Source organism: Orbicella franksi, chromosome 9, assembly GCF_964199315.1.
Source record: "Orbicella franksi chromosome 9, jaOrbFran1.1, whole genome shotgun sequence".
Taxonomy (NCBI): Eukaryota; Metazoa; Cnidaria; class Anthozoa; order Scleractinia; family Merulinidae; genus Orbicella; species Orbicella franksi.
Genome location: NC_138153.1, coordinates 26,118,696 through 26,140,202, shown reverse-complemented (window position 1 = coordinate 26,140,202; position 21,507 = coordinate 26,118,696). Strand labels below are relative to the sequence as shown.

The window sequence follows — 21,507 nt, the reverse complement described above, 5'->3', positions numbered from 1 at the left end:
AACACGAGACGTAGTCGAGTGTTTTTCCCTACCTTTTTCTACTGCTTCCTAAGTGGTTTACAACAGAACAGAGCACAGTCGAGGCTTCTTTATTTGTTTAATGGTAAAGAATCTATTTATTTCCCCACGCGTTCAATGAATTTTCATGCCAAACTTTATTTTCCAAACGAAGAAAAGTGGCGTCAGCGTGCATCTGTTCTCTGATAAAGCAGGCTAAAATAAGCCAATCACAATCCTTGTTAGATTGCTCAAATAATTTGATTGGCTAACGAGACAACAGCTGTCGATCACAAACTGGACTTCGGCTAAGCTCTCAGTTTTGAGTGGCTTGGCCGAGTGACTTTCGAGAGAAGAACGTTTGCTTCAAAAATCACATTTTAGTTTGATTTTGAAATATGGACCAAAAGTTTCTTAGTCCAGAGGAATCCGGCCGCATTGAGGCTCATGAAAACATGCACTTTTCCAGTGGAAATTGCGAAACAAAGAGCCCAAAACTTGCGGATGAAAATACGATTAATGCTGAATAGCTGTTATCACCTCGTTTGTATGTCAAACCGCTGATAACTTTAATAACAGCTTTTGTATAATTTTAGTGCATTTTTAACACTACTGTTGTTAACAATGGTCTCCACGCAGCCATATTTATTGTAGACAAATAGCTCGTTTCTATTGCGTTTGTCTGAATCACAGGGGATGTTTAATTTGGGTCAAATTTGTCAAAGTTCCGAAGGAAAAATTTGAAAGCCAACTTATCGTCCTCAACCCGTGCTCTGTTGTGATAAAGCGCGCTGTTTCAGCCAATCAGAGCGCGCGTTATATGTAAACTTTATTATAAATGTTAATAAAGTTTCCATATAACGCGTGCTCTGATTGGCTGAAACAACATGATTTAATTATTAGAGTACAGATGCACGGTAAGCTGATTTTCAAATTTTTGCTTTGGCTCGTTGACAAATGTGACCTAAATTAAACGCCCCCTTGAATCAGACAAACGAAACGGCAACGAGCTATTTGTCTGCAGTAAACATAGCTGCATGGAGACCATTGTTAACAACAGTAGTGTTTAAACTGTACGAAAACAACAAGTTTTAATTTGCTAGATTCCGACAAAACGGCAATAACGTTGCGAAAAAAGCAAATTCTTAACCTAGCAAAACTTCGATAACAGACATATTTGTTACAGAGGCAGAGATTAAACTTTGGATGTACAACAACAGCAGGAAATACCACAGGGTGTACACAGCCTGGCAAAGGTGGCGTAGAAGTCTTCTCAATTCGTATTCAAGATGTCTACCAGCTTAGCCTGTGAACAGGCTCCTGACTGTGTTTTATTAGCCCTAGGCAGCGTGGCCGAATGGTTAGAGAGCCGGATTTGAAATCCGTAGGTCACAGGTTCAAATCCCGTTCTGATCGCTAGCTGATGTTGTTCTCGGTAGCCCCGAGTTCGACTTCTCGGCTGCGCTTGTAAATAGCCAACTGGTCTGCCTCCCGCCAGTTAAGATTCTTAACCTAGTTATGCTTATTTAAATATTTATTTATCATTGTTGTTTACATTGGCCTTGAAAAGCCCCAAAGGGGAGTGGCCAATTAATACATACATTACATGGGAAGGAAAAAAAAAAAAAATAAAACAGGCGGGCGGAGATAGCCGAAAGTGGTATGAAGAGGGAAAAATCCCACCCCGCTTCGCTCGCTTCGCTCGTCCCATTTTACTTTTTCGGGCTCGTTGGGAGCCTGTTCACAGACGGTTCCAATTCTCCTAAATTATCCAGTAGGCCTGTCCCGATTGGGTTCGCCAACTTTTGAGTAACTTTTTAGGGTTCTAGCAACATCGAGCAAGTTTTGCCTTTCTGAGCAACGTTTGAGCAAAATATAGGTTTAGAGCACATATCAAGCACGAAAAAAGTCAACGCCGGATATCATAGAAAACTTCAATTTATGTGAATTTCTTGAATATTTATCAACTTTTTGAAGTTTGAACACATAACCTGTCACTTGACGTCAAATGAACCATTTGTTTTTTTCCGTTGGCTAAGAGTGTCCTTAAACTTTCGCCCACATTCACGAGCAACTCTTTAAAGCTAAGTTCCAAACTATTTTTCTTCACCGATGTTAGCAATTATTGTGAAGAACGAAAAATAGGGCTTTCAATTAACGTTTATATAAAAATATCAAGAAATTTTGGTAGCGAGGTTTAGGAATTTGGGCAATTTTTTAGCAACTTTTTGGCATTCCAGTGAGCAACTTTCCAGTAGCATTTTACAAGTACAATCGGGACAGGCCTATTATCCAGGAGTCTCCGGGATACAGACCGAATCTACCGGTCTCCCGTAAGGGTCGCCACATTTATTTTGGCCAGTAATTATCATTTTCGGGGCAAAATGTTTGGAATATTTGCCGATGCATTTTTGTGGTGGAATCTGCAAAATTCTCCTTTTAACGACGTTTTTTAAGGTCGAGAAAGTAAAACTGGCAATGTACTCACTTCTTTTTACGTGACGCGTGATGGGGAAAAAAATTATCCGTGATGCGTGATTTGACGGAAAAATTCAGCGGGATGCGTGATTGGAATCCTGAAACAAAATGTGCCCTCAATGTAGCCTGGAGAAACAGAATTTACTTTCGGCATTTTTTTTTTTTTCATTGTTATTGCATCGTTTACGAAAGTCAGCGTGATAACGGAGCGGCCGGGAAAATACAGAAACAGGCGAAGGGCGGATTTAATCCTCGTAGAGCCTGCTAGCAGGCGAAGAGCGGCGAAGAGCAGAGCGATCCGGCGGGAAGGAGTCTGGTGAAGAGGCGCCAAGAAAAGTGAGCCTGCCCTGATCTCTGTAATTGTTTCATTTCTGCTTCGTCTGAACGAAGTGAAATACCATTGGTCGAAAAGCGGGAAAGGCGAGAAAACTGTCAGTCTATTGTGTTTGACGAGGAGCGATTAAATCCCCATCGCCGTATGTAACATTTAAACGGAAAACATTACCGAAGAAAACGACTTTTCCCCGCGCATGGCCTTGTAGTCAGATGTCAAGGAAAAGGATGGATCAATGAAGAACTGGTCAAAGATTGGCCAAACACTGTTTGAAGCAGTTGGTGGTTTACGTCGCCGCAAATCGATGCTTGTGTGGGATTCATTTCGCGCGCATTTGTCCAAACCAGTCAGGAGAACTTTGCGATCATTGAACACGGAGTGTGCTATTATTCCCGGTGGAATGACAGGCATTCTCCAGCCCCTGGGTGTCTGTATCAACAAGCCCTTCAAAGATCGCCTAAGAGTCAAGTGGCAGGAATGGATGATTGCAGGAGAACACATTCTGACTGCAAGTGGCCGTACGCGCAAGCTAATCTCAATGTTACCTGCGGCTGGATCAAGGAAGCGTGGAATGACATTCCGACGGAAACGATTAACACATCTTTCCGCAAATGTTGGCAACATTGAGATCAGCTTTGCGCGTCATGATTACAAATGCAATCGATGGAACCGAGGACGACGACATATGGGAGGAAGAAACTGGCCCGTGTGATGACTTAAATGATGAATTTGAAGATGAACGTCACTGTACTATGCAGACACACACGAAAAGGAACAGATCTTCGGAAATTCTGATGATGAGGACTTCTATGGCTTCTAAGATAATTATAGAACTTAAAGTTTACCATTTAAACACATTTGAAGAATAAATTTTCCTATTGTAATAAAATACGAACAGCTTGTGAGTGAAAATAAATGTCTTTTTGCATTGAGAAAACGTTGATGTGTCTTGTACTAAATATTAATTGTACGGTTTCAAAATCTATTCGTTTCCAGTACTTCATCTCCTGATCAAATGCCTGTTTACTAAGCTACGGACGAACTGAAGCGTTCATTAGGTGTTGTATGTAAATTCTATTGAGAAATGGACAGGAATGAAAAATACTGGATTAAAAATACCAGGTCTGAAAGATCAAATTTATGTCTTGGTCGGATTTTCCTACTATTAGAGAGCTAAACTTATAGGTAAGAGTTTTAGTATTATCTGTTATTACGCGGGTCGACGCGTTCAAGAAACTTGAAGAAACAATGCATGTACACGTAAGCCATCTTTCTCAAGACTCCACTATTGATTGATTTAATTTCTTTTCAAATTTTTTTTCCAAAATTTGAGTTTCCAAACTCGGGATTCGGCTTATCTGCGAGTGCGGCTTACAGTTATACGCCGGTGTTTACGGTAATTTACCTCACAATAAAAAACAAGTCGTCCACATTTTCAGAGGAAGAGTTGAGTGCGCGTATTACAGATGTTTTAACAAATTCCAGTCTATTTCTGCTTAAATTCCAAACTAAAGAAAGAGCAGGAAATAGCAGTTGAAAGTATTGTAACGCGCGCGGGCGACAACAACTTCCAGTCAAGGAGTCCAACAGCCAACGGTTTAATTACTCGTCTCTCAACGTTTAGCTTACTTGTACATGGCAAGTCTACTAACACACACACAGGCCACTCCACAACGTGAGTCCCTTATATACGCTGTATTACGAGTACATTGCGCATCCCGTACTCGCCATATAACCGTCTCTTAGTCTTAGAACTCTTGCGAGTATACATTCAAATACAACCGTTATACCTCTTAGCACGCGCATCATAGCTCGTGCGATCACTATATCAGTTTCATTACATTTCCCCCCTTCCAATAGAAGAGATGCGTCCTCGCATCAAGGGTCATCCTAAAGCCAACAACGGTATTTTACATAATCAAAAAAAAACAACGACAACGGAGAAAGTATTAACTTGAAAAAGATTTTTCCCGAAAACTCTAATGTAATTTTAAACTGTTGAAAATGTTTTACTTAAACTTAAATAGAACTTAAATGGAACTATGAACCGTTCCAAATGTCTTGATCAGACGGAAATGGTAACTCTTGACAAATAGCATTCTCGGGGCCAACTTCCAAATTCATTGGCTCAACATTCGCCTTTCGTGAAATGGTTTCAGGCGGTCATGGTGTACAAACTTGGGCTTCCACTTGGGGGTCCTCTGGATTCGATAAACTACGTCCGTAACTTGTTTGGTAACTTCCCAGGTCCCCTCCCATGGAGTTTGCGGCTTGGGGCTTCTGCCTTTCTTGCTCTGAGGATTGTACAACCACACCTTCTCTCCCTTCTGATAAGAATTTGCTTGAGATCTCTGGTCATATAATCGCTTCTGTCGTCGGCTCGCAATGTCCAAATTGTCACGGGCAAGCTGGTGTATTTTTCTGACCTGTTCCCTCAGGTTCCAGGCAAAGTCGGTGGAATCTGGTGGTGTGACTGGAACCGGAGGAGAACCGAACATTAGATCTACAGGTAGCCTGACATCGCGTCCAAACATTAGCTCGTTTGGTTTACAGCCAGTGCTTGCATGTATCGCAGACCGATAAGCCATGGCCATAAGAGGTAGTAGCTGATCCCAGTTCCGCTGGTTTTCTTGGACGAATTTGGATAACATAGCCTCCAACGTACGATTTAGTCGTTCCACCATCCCGTCTGATTGTGGGTGCAAGGGTGTTGTCCGAGTCTTCTCGATATCCAGAAGTCTGCAAACTTCCTTAAACAGCACCGATTCGAAGTTACGTCCTTGGTCAGTGTGAATTTGCAAGGGAACACCAAACCTGCAAATAACCTCAGTGACCAAGAGATGTGCCACAGTCGCTGCGGATTGTTCAGGCATGGCAAGTGCCTCCACCCATTTCGAGAAGTAATCCATAACCACCAAAATGTACCGATTTCCCTGATCTGTCTCCGGCAGAGGGTCTAATACATCAATGGCGAGCCTCTCAAGGGGTGCCCCCACATTGTAAACTTGTAGTGGAGCTTGAAACTTTTTCTGCGGCTTTCTTCGAGATGAGCATTAAAGGCAGTTTCGGCACCACGCCTTTACATCACGGCTGCTTCCACACCAATAGTACCGCTGCTTGACACGCTGCAGGGTCTTCTTCACTCCCAGATGACCAGCTGTCACTGAGTCATGCAGAGACAACAACACTTGTTCTTGAAGACTCTTAGGAATGACCAATTTTAAGCTTTGCTCTTGCCGGAGACTTGCGACCTCCCACTTGCAGTACAGAATCCCTTCCTTGAGGATAAGTCTCTCAAACTGTGCCCAATAGCCCTTAAGCTCTGGAGAAAGAGAAGAAATTTGCTCCCACTTAGGTCGCCCCTGTCCAGATTCCAGCCCGCTTATTACAGGCGATAAAATGGGGTCGCATCGTTGCTCATTTTGTAGTTCCTCTCTCGTTATTCCATCGGTCCATAGTTCCATTTCTTGAGAGGAACCTGCTCCTAAATTACGTTCCCGACTTCCATTCTTTGTAACTGCACCACAGAACGAATCATCATCGGACTCGCGCCTTCCCTCGATTCTGTCGCAAAATCCACAGTCACCACGACCGCATGGTTTCCTCGACAATGCATCTGCATTCCCATGCTTCTCCAGCTCTACGGGCAGAGATCGCTGCTGATCTTGCTCTTGGTTTGCGCATTCTTTTGGTTGACACTCTCGAGCAACTCGTACCTCAGTCTCTGCCTTCTGAGCGTTCCTGAACCACGGTTCTCCGTCTACCTGATTGCTATCTACTGGTTCGCAAAGCGCTGTAAGGGTGTTTTTGTCTAGAACCTTTGCGGCTGCTATCATTTCACTATTTGCTGGGACTAACACCGTATCCTCGACTACCACCCTCAAGCATTGATAATTGCTAGGCTCCATCTCTTCTGCCGGTTTTGCTCCAGTTCCACTTGCACTTGTCAACTCGGGGATGAATAGTTCCAGCTGGCCTCCAGGAGCTGTAATGATCTGACAACCATACCGGCGCACAAAATCCATACCCAAAATACCTTCCAGTTCTATGTCTGCAATCCACACCTCCTGCAGAGCCCGCTTGTCTTCTACTTCCAATTCGAATGTCCCCTTGCCACGAAACGGTTTTGCACTGCCATCGGCTAAAATCATACGGTTCTCGACTTTCTCAAGGACTGGTCGCCTTGGTGTACTGATCTTCTCCAGTACTGCTGGGCTCAAAATCGTTATATTCGAACCCGTATCCACCAGAAACTTGACGTCCACTCCCTCTACCTTACTGGAGATGTACAGTCCTAGCTGATCTTCATTTCCACGCGGAGTACCAGCTCTTAAATACAGGGGCCGTTGATAACGACGCGGGACCGAACTTAGGCCCTTTGGTTCGATCCGCCATCGTTTCCCTGGTTGTAACAGAAATTTGGGCAATTACGCGAAAAATGTCCAGGCTTGCCGCAGTTCCAGCAATTTCCTCCACCGACATTTCTTGGGTCCCACGAGCTAGCGTGCTCCATTCCAGGCAGGACGTTACGGGCAGGACGTTACGGGCAGGACGTTCAATTTTCTTCATGAAATCCTCCATTAGACGCCTCTTCTCTTCTCGATCTTTCTTCATTTCGGACAATATCTTGCTGATAGATGAATCGAGGAAATCACGTTGTTTGTCTGAAACTTGTGCGCCCACCATATTCGCAGTCAGTCGGCCTGGTCTGAGACGTTGACGTTCAGATATCTGAAATGCCGCCACTTCGGTAGCTATGGCGAGGGCTTCTTGTATCGTTCCTGGTCTAGTTTGAAGTATTTTCCAGCGGATATCCGTATCGGCTATTGCATCGACAAAGTAGTCCTTTTCTAGAACTTCCCGCACAGATAGGGGTGCTTCCGGATATGCTTGCCTTACGAGTCGCTGGATCGCCTGTGCAAGTTCTGGAAGTGACTCGTCCTTTCCTCTGGTGCGGCTTTTCAGTTGTGATCTAAACACTTCCATCTTTCCACCGTTACCGAACCGCAGCGACAACGCTTCCCTGAGGGCCTGATAATTTCTTCTCGAGTTTGCGTCCAAATCAGCCAGCACGGCCTGTGTACACCCTGACAAACTCGCTGCGAGGTAAATGGCCATTGTAGACGTATTCCAACCATTTAATTCTGCAATCAGTTCGAATTGAACTTGATAGTCGTCCCAAGACGTCTTTCCATCATACGGCGAGGACGTAATTAGTGGTACGAAGCTGGTGATTCTTGACCGAAGGAATAGCAACCATTTTCGTTCGGAGTCGTCGAATTCTGCACGACGTCCTGTTCCACATGGAATTCTCCACGATAATTTTCTTCTGCATCCAACTGGACTTCGCAATAACTCTGATCAGCCGCTGCCATCCTAAAGGAGCTCAATGTTCAAACAACGCTACTAAACTTAACTTTAACGGTCGCCTGGATCACGCCGCCAACTAACGGCAACCACAACTAACTACGGCAACCAATAAACAATGTCCTAAAATATATTTTTATCGACCAAAACAACGGCAACTACCACGTAAAGTGCTTCGTAGCAACCAGTACGCCACTACAAGTCAAAATATCTCGTCGTGCAGCTTTACTACACCACCACACAACAGCCGTTCGCAGGACAACTATCTACACCAAAACAAAACGATCTGACCTGAACTTCAGCTGACTTTGGTCGTGGTTCGAATCCCACTTCTGACACCAAATGTAACGCACGCGGGCGACAACAACTTCCAGTCAAGGAGTCCAACAGCCAACGGTTTAATTACTCGTCTCTCAACGTTTAGCTTACTTGTACATGGTAAGTCTACTAACACACACACAGGCCACTCCATAACGTGAGTCCCTTACATACGCTGTATTACGAGTACATTGCGCATCCCGTACTCGCCATATAACCGTCTCTTAGTCTTAGAACTCTTGCGAGTATACATTCAAATACAACCGTTATACCTCTTAGCACGCGCATCATAGCTCGTGCAATCACTATATCAGTTTCATTACAGTATCATGAATGAATCAGGTCGTACTTGTCGTGTTACCGACTGCATATGGGAAGAATTAAATATTACAAACGTATGTGATTGCAAGCGGGCAACGAAACAACACGAAGGCGTTTGCCTGTTTACCAGCATCGTCAAACACCAGATTGCCAAAGCAAGGTCATTTCGAATCAAGTGTGTGTCCTTGTAGACATAAACTTTGACAGATTTTCTTCGGCAAAACTTTATCAACAACGGATATCGCGCCTACATGCTGGTATGAAAAAAGATTTACAATTTTCCCGAGAAAACTGAGCTGCCAAAGTTCATACTTCCGGTGAAAATTAATTGACTTGTTCCTTTCTTTGCTTTCCGGGGTGGAAATAAAAACTTTGCAGAGATCAGAGCAGGCTCACTTTCTCGTCTCGCGGCTTCGCCGCTCGATTTCGCCCTCGTGGCTACGCCGCGCGCGCTTGTGCTCCAACGTGAGCCTGCTTGCAGGCTAATCCCCGACTACAGCTCGCTCTTGGATTAGCGTGCACCGCCTGGTGTGGATCTTAATAAGGTATTTCATACTTGATTTATGCATCACTCAAGTCCAATTGATATCGAGTACTGAGTAGATTTAGAAATCGATATCGCAAAGAATCCCCTTTTGTTGGTGCAAAATGTTAATGTTTCAAAGATCTTAGTATTTTAGTATTGTAAGTAGGTCATTAACGTAGTTTTAGTTTTTAACGTATAGTTATAAAGTTTTGATTTTTGTGCATAAATTTGTATTTTTAATCTGGTGTTATTTATACAGGGTTCGTATGGTTACCAGCCTTTGAGCTGAACGGGCTACCCTGTTTAAATAAAGTTTTACTTTACTTTAATCGCTTGAGAAATACATTCGCACTTGGCGTTAACGCGCGACTACAGTCACTTCTCATTACTCACAACTGACGGCTGGGTTTGTTGGCAAACTTCTCACAAGCGACAACTAAATATGGTACTTAAATTAAAAACTTAAGACCACCTTTTTTCCCCATTTGAAGCGTGCAAAAAAGAAAAGAAGGCTTGTTTTCTAGTGCAAGGTCATTACTGATAGTAGGGCATATCGGATGAGTTTGGTCGAGCCACGGTTCATATTTTGGTGATGCGTGAGCAGGAATGGCTGCAATCTGCAGAAGAGCAGGCCGTGCGACTGGTAGATAATAGTAATAATTGATAGAGTATGTGTGCCTAAGAACTGTTGCAAAAAGATACATTACTTGAAGTATCTTACCTCAATTCCTGAGTTGAAAGTTCATCTACGGCTAGCTCGAAATGTCTGAGTTTGAATTTCTACGCTTCGTTATTCGTCTCGGAAACGCAAAACGTATGGATTTAATCAACGGCTTTAATAAAGATGATTCAATTAAAACTGTCGTCCAGCGTGTTTACGTTGAGCTGATTTTCACCGAGAGCTATCATTGGGATGGAGATGCAATCCTCAAGAGAAACTGCCCGCGAAGAAAGCGTTACTGGTGGGAGTTTAAAGGTATTAAATATACATATCACAACTAGAATGCAATAAGGCTTTGAAATATAATTATATTCGTGATTCTGCGTGTCAAGTAGTGTCTGGGATGAACACCGTTTGAAAATTAATGGACATTTTGATCCAAGGATTCAAAAAAAGAATTGAAATTCAAACCATCATCACAAAGTTTACTCTTTCACCTCATTTTTTCCAATCAAAGATCAGTTCTCAATGTGCGTATTATTCACCGGATGAAAATTTAACTGGAATTATGCAGTTCTAGGAGCCAAGAAATAGGCAAACTTCAAAGATTAGAGATAAACAATATAGCTGATATACCTTCTTTTTTTGATTAAATTAAATCATAAAAGGAAATATCACAGCTTTTTGCAAATACACCCAGACATTAGGCACTAAAGTATGGGGCGCCGTTTGTAAATTTATTATTTAGACCGAATTTATGACATTTTCCCCTTATTTATAAATAATTGGAAACGCCAGAAAATTTGTTTATAAATAAGACACAAGAACTTGTCCGTTGACATGTAAATAATTATTTCAGGTACATCCTGATTTATAAATAATCTTTTACCATAGAGTTATTATATATAAATGATAAACTAAACAACTTCAATTATTTGTAAATCAGGTCCTCTCTAAAATAGTTATTTACATATCATAAAGTTTGTAAATCGCATTATTTATAATGGTAATAGGACTGAGTGGAGTCCAATTCGGTCTGTAATCATACGAGTGATTGACAAAATCGGACGACCGCGAAACGGGTGTCCGATTTGTTAATCACGAGTATGATTACAGACTGAATTGGACGACACGATGTCCTGTTACCAATAATCAAAACTATGACAAAATTCGAGAAACGAACAAACCATCGATTGATCGCTGAAACGATTAAACGTCGTTTTGAATGTTGAAAAACACAGCAGTTTACTCAACAAAGTGCACCGCAACAGCGCGTGCAAAATGACGCGTACTGTCCAATTACAAGCATGACGCGTACACTGTCCAATTAATGCTCAAATCGGGCTGCTGATAGCCAATCACGTTCGAGAATTTTGTTATAGTTTTGATTAATAAATAAATCATTTCGCCGGGAGTCTAAATTCATTATTTACAAATAATGAAGTTTCATGTCGCCGACTGTAAATTTATTATTTAGAAATAATGAACTTCGCCTAGTGTGTAAATTCATTATTTAGAATTATTATATGGCTGTGTCTCACAAGGACTAGGAACTACCAGATTCACGAATTTGATTGGCTGAAATCGATATTGAAAGCGGTCTAGATTTTCCCATCTAGACCGGCATCTAGAGCGATAACATTAGCTTACATTTTGCGGAGAAAAAGTTGCAAACTAAAATGCAAAACTTTGACTATTTTCTTCCAACGATATTTATTTATGGAGGTGCCCAAAAGCCTGATGAGAAAAAAGAGGACGAGCAAACTTTGGCAGAATTATTTCAAGTTCAGCTCATCGCCATTCGCAAACAAACTGTCAGCTAGTACAAACCAGTTACATTTAACAAATTTATTTTTCTCGTTTGCCATATAATAAACATCTTATTAACCGAGCTTAGTCGGTCTGCATGAGAGAATCTTGACCTCGGTCACGATTCTCTCATACAGACCTCCAGCTCGGTTAATAAGAGCTAATTATTATATGGCTGTGTCTCACAAGGACTGGGAACTACCGAATTCACGAGTTTGATTGGCTGAAATCGATATTGACCGCGGTCTAGATTTTCCCATCTAGACCGGCATCTGTAGACCGGTTTCATTTTGCGTTGAAAATTAAAGTAGCAAACTAAAACACAAAAATGTTCACCATTTTCTTTTATTTTCTTCTCAAACATTTATGGAAGCGCCAAAAAGCCTGATGACAAAAAAAGAAGTAAAGAGGACGAGCAAATTTAATTTCGGCAGGTTTAAGTTAAGCTCATCGCCGTTCGCAAGCAGAATGTCAGCAAACCAGTCACATTAAACGAATTAGAGTTTTCTTCTTTGGGATTTAGAGTTTTCTTCTTCGGTCGTGTGTACAGACCTCACTGCGTTCGGTCTGTACTCACGACCTCGGTCAAGATTCTCCCATACAGACCGACTTAGCTCGGTTAATAAGAGCTAAATAATAAATTTACACTCGGCGAGGTGAAATTTCATTATTTATAAATAATGAATTTACCCACTCGGTGAAGTTCATCATCTCTAAATGATAAATTTACACTCGGCGAGGTCAAACTTCATTATTTCTAAATAATGAATTTACACACTTAGTGAAGTTCATTATTTCTAAATAATAAATTTATAGTCGGCGAGATGAAACTTCATTATTTATAAACAATAAATTTACATTCACTGAAATGAAACTTCATTATTTGTAAATAATGAATTTAGACTCCCGGCGAAATAATTTATTTATAAATAATGCCATTTACAAACTTTATGATATGTAAATAACTATTTTAGAGAGGACCTGATTTACAAATAATTGAAGTTGTTTAGTTTATTATTTATACATAATAACTCTACGGTAAAAGATTATTTATAAATCAGGACGTACCTAAAATAATTATTTACATATCAACGGACAAATTCTTGTGTCTTATTTATAAACAAATTTTCTGGCGTTTCCAATTATTTATAAATAAGGGGAAAATGACATAAATTCGGTCTAAATAATAAATTTACAAACGGCGCCTCATACCTAAAGCTGTTTGAACAACAAATACTCGAACTACACTGAGAGATTGATTGTTGCGAGATTGGGAAGGGTGGCAAGGATAGAAAAAATATTCAAAATAACTCCAAATTCCGATAACAAGTGATTTTCAAAAAGTTGAAAATTACCGTCCTGAATAATTATATACATAGGGCATCCTCGTCTTTAACTATATGATCGCAAAAGCATCATTAATACGTTTAGAATTGTCGTAGAGTACCTCTTCATGCATCTCGCTGATGATGATCATTAACCTCGCCGATAATCATCGGGGAGATTTTCGTCCTGTAATAATACAGACAGAGTTACCTCGCCGATGATCACCGGCGAGAAAGCGGGTCTATATAAGTGTTAATGTAATTTTGCATATTATATGTAATGTAATGTTCACATATTGAAAACGTGGCGTAATTTTTGTCGTTTTCCCGTGGTGATACAGACAGATCACCTCGCCGGTCATCGGAGAGATTTTCGCGCCTTTATTATACAGACTGAATTACCTCGCCGATAATCATCGGCGAGAAAGTGGCTCTATATGTGTTGATGTATATTTTGCATATTAACGTAATTTTCACATATTGAGAAAATGCCGTAATTTTTGTCGTTCTGTATATTGAAAGAATCACATAATATGTGCAGCCGAATTCCACTGGACAAGAAACTTTTAGATCCTTATTTTTAAATGAAACTAAAAAAAGGACTTTGAAGCGATCGTTTTTTCTCTCGAAAGCCACTCGAAATCGAAAGTTTGTTGAAGTGCAGTTTGTGACTGACAGCTGTTGTCCCGTTATCCAACAAATTATTTGGACAGTTCTAACAAGGATTGTGATTGGCTTATTTTAGCATGCTTCATCAGAAAACAGATGCACGCTGACGTGGGGAAATAAATGGATTCTTCATCATAAAACAAATAAAGAGGCCTTGACTGTGCTCTGTTCTGTTGTAAAGCACGCAGGAAGCGGCAGAGCACGAAAGAAGTATAGGGAAAGACACAAGACGTAGTCCAGTGTTTCTCCCTAGCTCCTTCTGTTGTGCTCTATCGCTTCCTACCTGCTTTACAGAACAGAGCACAGTCGAGGCTTCTTCATTTGTTAAACAAATTTCTTAAATTATTGTTCAGTCTTCACAAGATTTTTCTAGTCCTTGATCTAGTGTTGCAACTAAGTTTATTAATTATTGCAAATTTGTAAATAAAGTGTGGTTAAAAGAAAATGTATTGATCGTTATCGAAGTCTCGTGTTTGCAGATTGCTTCCTTTTCTTTGGACTAAGGCGTCATGAGATTTACGACGTCTCCAAAAACAAAAGAAAGAAAAAAATAAAATCGACTGATCCGTCATTTTTCACCCTTCTCCACTCATGTTGAGTTTCGCCACCTCCCCCCTGCCTCCCCCCTACTCCTAACCCCGTCCTCTTACCATTCAGCCTTGTATGGGACTCTTGACAATAGCAGGTGAAATAAATTTTGATCTCCTTCATGCTTAATTATACCGGGAGGAAAATCTCAGATTTTGTTCCGTGTCTTTCTCTAATCCTAAACCTGTGATTAGCTTTTGATTACAAACAAAGCCTTCTGCTCAGACAGAATAAAGAAAAAAGTTAGTTTCACCAAGACAACAAGTTTTCCGCAGAAGAATGTTTTTGTTCAGCCACACATTAATAATTCGTTGCTTTCTAATCGTTTTGTGGTTCTTCGAGGAAAATTCAAACTCATCTTAGTGCACTCTTCCCGGCAAAAAACTCAAAGCTCTGTCTTTACTCTACGACACGATTTTCATAGCATTTCGCAAGACCAGCCACTGTCATAACTTTATGCAAAACAACTGACATCTAAAATTAGCTTACGAGTTAGATATTTGCATCGCATGATAGCTGACTAGGGCGCAACCCGAATCAACTATCACGCATAGAAATCGAGAGCGAATAATCTCATTGTTTCAGTATAAATCCACCTGTCGTTTAAAACCTTATCTAAATCCTCTTCACATACACTTCGAAAGTGCAAAGATGTTACCGCTATTTTGTTCTGAACAACCGCACGCTTCTAAGCTACCACAAGCTTTGTAGCTTTAATTCTTACCGAGTTAGAATAAAGGATTTATGTTTATATTTATTCACTATCTACAGTGGAATAAGAGAACGGCATTCGTGATAGAACGTGAGTAGATTTATACTAAAAACTGTACTTATCACGATCACCTGTCTTATGCTTGATTGTATTTATAGCGAGCGAATTCTATTATTCTGCTGTTATCGAGCGAAGCAAACTTGAGTGACTGCGATTAAGTTTGAATAAAATTGCTCAGTGTTAAGATCTAACAAATCGAACCTTTCATATTGTCTGATCAGATTGAACCCTTGGGAGAGAGAAAGCATACATATTGCAATAGGTTTTAGCCACTAAATTAAGCGAGCGAAAAACTATAGTCTGTGGTTCCGCTTCGAATACCGTGTAAACAGAAAGTTTATGTATACAACACTCTCACTTACCTTCAAGGCTCCTTTAGTATTCTGGATATTTCGAGGATATTCCTTGAAGAAACAAGAACTCTGTGCACGATTGTGGTAAAACTACACGATTTACCGAACATTAAAAGGAAGTCTGTTGAATTTTCTGAAGCCTTTCTCATCAGTCTTTTTCCGTGTCGGTTCTGTGAATTTTAATGATTCCGTAGCATGATGTAATCCTAACACATCCCTGAATACAATAATTATAAAGGCGAAAACATTATTTTCAGTCATAAACTGAATGAGGCAGAAAGGATCCACAAGACTACGTCTGTCACGTGATAAAGTGCAGATGGCACTGACTTTCTTAGATATGTAAAGTAGGTCAAAAATGAAGATGTCATTGGCTAAAAAAAGAAAATACTCTTCATTGCTGAATAGCATGCAATGAAACTAGACATGACGTCAAAAACTGGCGTTGACAAAAAAAAACAACAACAAAAAAAACAAGTTCTATAAAAACAAATTAAGTGTTGTCAATCCCGTTCAACTTGTTTGCTTTCTAGCTCTGTAAGTCGATCATCAACTTGTAATACAGACGTCTCTTTTCCCACCTCGATCAATAATGCTGAATCCGAATGCAGGTCTAAACCGGAGAGCTTTTAATATGTTTTGAACGAAGCTGCGTAGACAAGCGAATATAGCTTGCATAATTAAAGGCAAGTCGAGTGTCACGGGCTGCGCAGGTGCAAGATTTCTTTTTCCATATAGGCTTAAAATTCCTTTTGAGTGGCGATATTTAACCTTACTGTGTTCTTTTAGTATTAAGAAAAAGTAAAGTTCTCAAAACTAAATTATTTTGAGGTCAGTCTGCGTTTAATAATTTTAATTTTCCGGCCCCGTCGGTCGCAGCGTAATCATAATATACCAATACTAATTGTTTCGTGTCAATAGCTTTTTTCTCTAGCATATCTCGAAAGATTTCTTAGTTAAATAGTGCTACTAACAGCCACGTTAATGCAGATTCTGCAGTAAAAAACGATTTAACGGTCGCAATACGAAATCATCTTACAAATCTTGCCGTAACATATTGCACTCCATTTTAATACTGTCGAATTGCAACACGATCCACACATCTTTTCAATTAACCGTCATATGAAAATATTAAATGTAAATATTTTTTTTACTGAATTTGCGAAGTAGAGGCAGACAAGAAATAACTTTGAGATAAAAACACAGTTTTAAATTTGCAAAACATGTTTCGGATGACCAATATCCATCGATCTTCAGTTGCAAATACAAATGAACCGCTAGTCTCTGTGATATAAAAGCGAACTTTCATAGAATATATGAATACTAAATAACAACATGAATATGAAGCACTAGAAGATAAAATAGTTAAATTTTCACGAACGCGTGTACAAGATGTCGGTTTGTCTCGCTGACATAACAGGCGCTGCAGCCTGCGCAAGAAAATTTGTAAATAACATGGGATCGTGACAATTTAGATATAACATCTTTGGCACTAAATAAGTTCTTGATCTTGTATGGCGCAAACACTAACTTGATGTCTAAGTTCTTGCAAGGGAGTTGGGATAAGCGCTTGATGCTGTGTTGAGCGTTGCTCGAGAAAATTATCTTTCCAAATTATCCCTTTTATGACAGCTTTCTCTCCGTGTGTTCAAGGCATGGGCTATCCATTGTAGTCAATATTTTCCTTTGTTCACGCAACACGACCGGCTCTGACGCCATTTTGAATCCCGGGTTTTGAATTTGCCGAATTCAAACTTGAAACTGATTCCGCCTGAACTTTTCACGTTTCGAACGAAACGTTGCGCATTCACGTTGAGCAATTCACGACATTGTCCCTTAAAGCGATGTGCAACAGATTTGACAGGTCAGTTCAGTAAGTCACGTACTACTGCCGTGGAATGCAGCGCAAAGCCTTACTGAGACAAGGCTTTATACAATCTACTCCCGATAACTCGAACCCTCCCTGACTCGAACCTCGCTCTAACTCGAACCAAATCGATTTGCCCTGGATTTTCGTCATATATTTACTGTAATTTTACCCTCGGTAACTCCAGCCCTCGATGACTCGAACCTCCCGGTCATGTTCTGCACAATTTTACCCTCGATAAGTCGAACCATGTCTGTCAGAACGTGACAAGTTAAAACAAACAGTGTACTGAAAAAAACAAAAAACAGCCATATTTATTTTGAAGTAGCCCGACATTGTTCTCTTTAAAAAAACCTGTACAGTTCACAGTTCCTGAACTTCTCCCTGCTGCTTTCCTTTGTTATAGTTTTCACATTACGTTACGTTCCGATTTATACACTAATTTAGAGGTGTATTGTTTTATTTTCACTCGCGGACTTCTCTATTCTGTTATTAATTTTATTAAAATGTACACTGCATGAATAGAAAAACATCAAACACCGTTTCCAGTCATTTGTTCTCAACTCCGGATAACGCGAACTCCTGATAAATCTCCCTTCTCAAACTCACTAATAATTTGTCTAGTTAAAACAAAGAAAATCACAACCGTGAAGGAGGTTTGGTCTTAATTACCATAGATTTTACTTCTCCGTTTGCTCCTTTTTTTATCAAAAACTCAAGAAAATGTTTCAATGGCTATCCAAACATCTCGAATTTCGTCAAAAATACTCCGCTGCGCGTCGTATTTCAACTCTCTTCTCGGTGTTTAGATGTCCCGATGAAACACTGTCTCTCGTGTTTGATATATTACTTGAATTGAAGGGTTGAGTTATCCGAAGTCGACTGTAGTTTACACTAAAAGAGATTTTCCCGCATTCGTAAATGTTTCCGGATTCATCAATTTTGGAGTATTCGGATTCGTAGGCGTTTACACTGAAAGGGTGTTCTGATTCCTAACTATTTCCACATGAAGACAACTCCGGAGACATTCATGAATGAATGGTTAACAAGTTGTCTGCTGTGTCGACAACAAGCAACAAAATGTCGCCAAAAAGAAGGCTACGGGTACGGTGAGAGAGTCTGAAGTTTTCTTTGCACTCGCGGACCACGCTATGGTTGTCCATCATGTTGTCCCACTAGGCATTTGTACCGGGTTTTATATAAAACCGTCGGGGTGAGGTCTTCGATCGTGCCATCCTCTTCGTCTCCGATGAAGTGTGGAGGACGTAAACATTGTCGTTGTCTCAGGAATATGACTTTCGCCATCATAAAATTGATTGTCGGCACCTGTAATAGAGCTGTAATAGAATGAGGCAACAGCGACCGGCCGCCATCATATGACTACTAGGCTAAGTCCGCCTCTTAGGTTAATATATCACGAATTCAAAAGACCGCAGGCGGAAAAATAACCGGATTCGGAAGAAAATCGTTTAAACGACAAAACTCTACGGATTCAAAAGTTTTCGTATTCAAATTCCCACTTGAACTGATTCCGGATTCAAAATCTCCGGGGACACGCCCAAACCGGGAAATTCCTATTTCGGATTCGTCCTCTTGTGTGTAAAAGGCAAAACCAATCCAGTACTAAAACGTTCCGGATTCGTCACAAATCCGGAACAATTTCGGCTGAACAGTGCGTTTCAGCCGTCTCGGATGTCCTTGCTCCTGAAGATTCGAATTGTTTGAGTGCAAGGGAAATTTAATAATATTATAGTAGCACTTGATATTCAAGAAATATAAAGTGATATTAATTTTTTGAATGAAATTTCTACCAAACAAATGGCCCCCTCCCTTGCACATGTTGCTGCACAGTCCGGCTACACTGCCCTGCATAATCAACTTCGGCTGTTACTTCCTAGCAAAACTTTTGCCCTCAGAACTCTTCCTCGACCTCCCCTATTGCCATTCACCCGATCAAAATGTGCCCAGTTGAGAGTATATATACTGTGACGCTCCTATAAATACGCCTGCATTACAGGCTAGTCTTGGTCAATTTCAATGAAAATTAAGACAACCCCTCCCTCATTTCAATAATGGAAACAATAGCGCGGTTTGGTTGTAACTTGAGTTCAACATTAATTCGGGGGGAGGGGAGGGGCGGGGATGTAGGGTGGTTTAATTTCTTTTTTAAATCTGACCAAGATAGTAGGTTACAGAAATCACCATCTTTAAGACCACAGTAGGAAAAAGAATGAAATTTACGGGCTTAATTTACCGCCCTCATATTTTAGAAACATCCTCTGCCTGTCGTCCAAGCATTTCACTAGAGTTTCCCACTTGCATCGCGCCAAATTTATCGGTGGATTTTTCCACCGGTGACGTAAGTACACATTAACCAATGAAGAAACAAGTATTGACTATAGGTCATGACGTCACGCGCGATCAACGACACAACTTGCTGAACAAATGTTTGCTGAGTTCAAATACTACAAAAATCTTTTTTCATTTCAATAGCTTTTGATCTCGGATATACTTAAGGATATGAATTTAATGGGAGCTATTAAATACGGTCTATCTAACTCAATTTCAAGTCTTTGAAAGAAGAAAAAGGAAAAGCACTGGAAGGCTATTTATCCGACCAATACGTGTTCATTTACTGATGGACGCGAGCTGAGCTCCTACGTGATCCAGATCGCTTGAGAGAATTAAGTTTGGACCTTTCGAAGAAGAACAGAGGCGTTCCTGCAGTTTGCGTAATTGTTGCACTTAGTTTTAGTTGATTCAATGAATGACCAAGTTTCTTCTCTACAAAGAAAGAGCATCGCAGCACGTTTTCCTCGGCCGTTTTATTTTACCGTGTTGAAAGCAGTTGTTGATCGATGAAGGTCTTTTGGGAACAGTGCATTTATTCTCTGCCGTTCGTTACGACTTCGATTCTCAACTTTATTTAATCAAGACAGCTTTACAGAATTAAAGTTCTCCTCGACTAATTCCGTCTTTTTTAGTTAATTCGGATTCTTGTCGGTACAAGCTAGATCTACATAAGTTTATGGCATTTGTCAGGCAGTTTTCTGGTCGATCGCTAACCTGAGTATTAGGCCTTTCTTAGCAAGAGGGTAGGGGTAGGGGAAAATTGCCGAGAAAGGCCTGACACAAACGTTTTAAGAGTCCCTGTCCATAAAAATGGAAAATAACTCGGCAAGGGTCAAAAATTCGATTTCGCTCATATTTTCATGTTAGATAGGCTAGGGCATGACAAAAACTACTGGATAGTTTTTTTGGCAAAATAACCTTTTATTTCAAAGAAATATGCAAATTACCTAATTCCGTTAAAATCGTCATTTGACGCACCATTTTATTACACAAGTTTGAGAGCCTAGCATGCAAAACCACATCATTCTTCCGTCTTTAAAACACTCAAATATTTTTGTGCAATGTTTAAATGTGTACTGGGTTGATTTTAGGGAATGTTGGGTTGTCTTTTTGGGTGCAAAATAATTAAATTTCGAAGACATGTATTTCATTCACTTAAAAGTACTTCGTGGATATAATTAATTTTCACTATGTGCGAAACCTTCAAATGGATCAAACTTCTGGTGGTTGAATTGCAGAAGGATGGTCTACAGATTCCTGAAAAAATATCTTTGGGCAAATGATTGTGAGCGACGCGAGAGCTTTTCAAAGTACGTCAAAATTGCAAATATTTGACCATCCGTCGTGAAATTTCAATTTACGGGTTAGACGTATATTTTAGCATGCGTCACATGATTTGACCTATGTTAAATTGAAATAGACACAGAGCTGATAATTTCGAAATATTCTAACCTCATTTGCTGTAAAAGGCAGGTGCAAAACCGATTTGACGTGTTTCTCTCACCATTCGTCGCACATAAAGCAGAAGTTTGCTTTTGTTTACATAACGTCCGGTGTACATCGCCAACTGTCAACTTATTTAACGGTCGAATACCATGAATCTGTGACCCTCTTTCGACACATATGATCACCACTGCATCTAAGTCTAAAACGGCTGAGTCATTTGTAGATAGTTGCTTGCTTTGCACTACACCAAAATATTACGTTTGATTATCATGGTTTGATGGCTTGAATCCTTGCCTGTCATCCCATTTTAGGGGGTAGGGGTAG

The 21,507-nt window shown here is 40.4% G+C and overlaps 1 protein-coding gene and 1 pseudogene across 2 annotated transcripts in view; one reads left to right on the top strand and one right to left on the bottom strand.

The window, feature by feature from the left end:
- Nucleotides 1–16,423, bottom strand: part of LOC145498163 (uncharacterized) — a 59,460-nt pseudogene extending 43,037 nt beyond the window's left edge. The window contains exon 1 of the transcript XR_014050784.1: nucleotides 15,528–16,423. The product of XR_014050784.1 is annotated as an uncharacterized LOC145498163 (transcript). The remainder of the gene's footprint in view (nucleotides 1–15,527) is intronic.
- LOC145498197 (uncharacterized) overlaps nucleotides 1–21,507 on the top strand; it is a 358,759-nt gene that overhangs the window by 289,674 nt on the left and 47,578 nt on the right. The gene's annotated exons all lie outside the window — the stretch shown is intronic.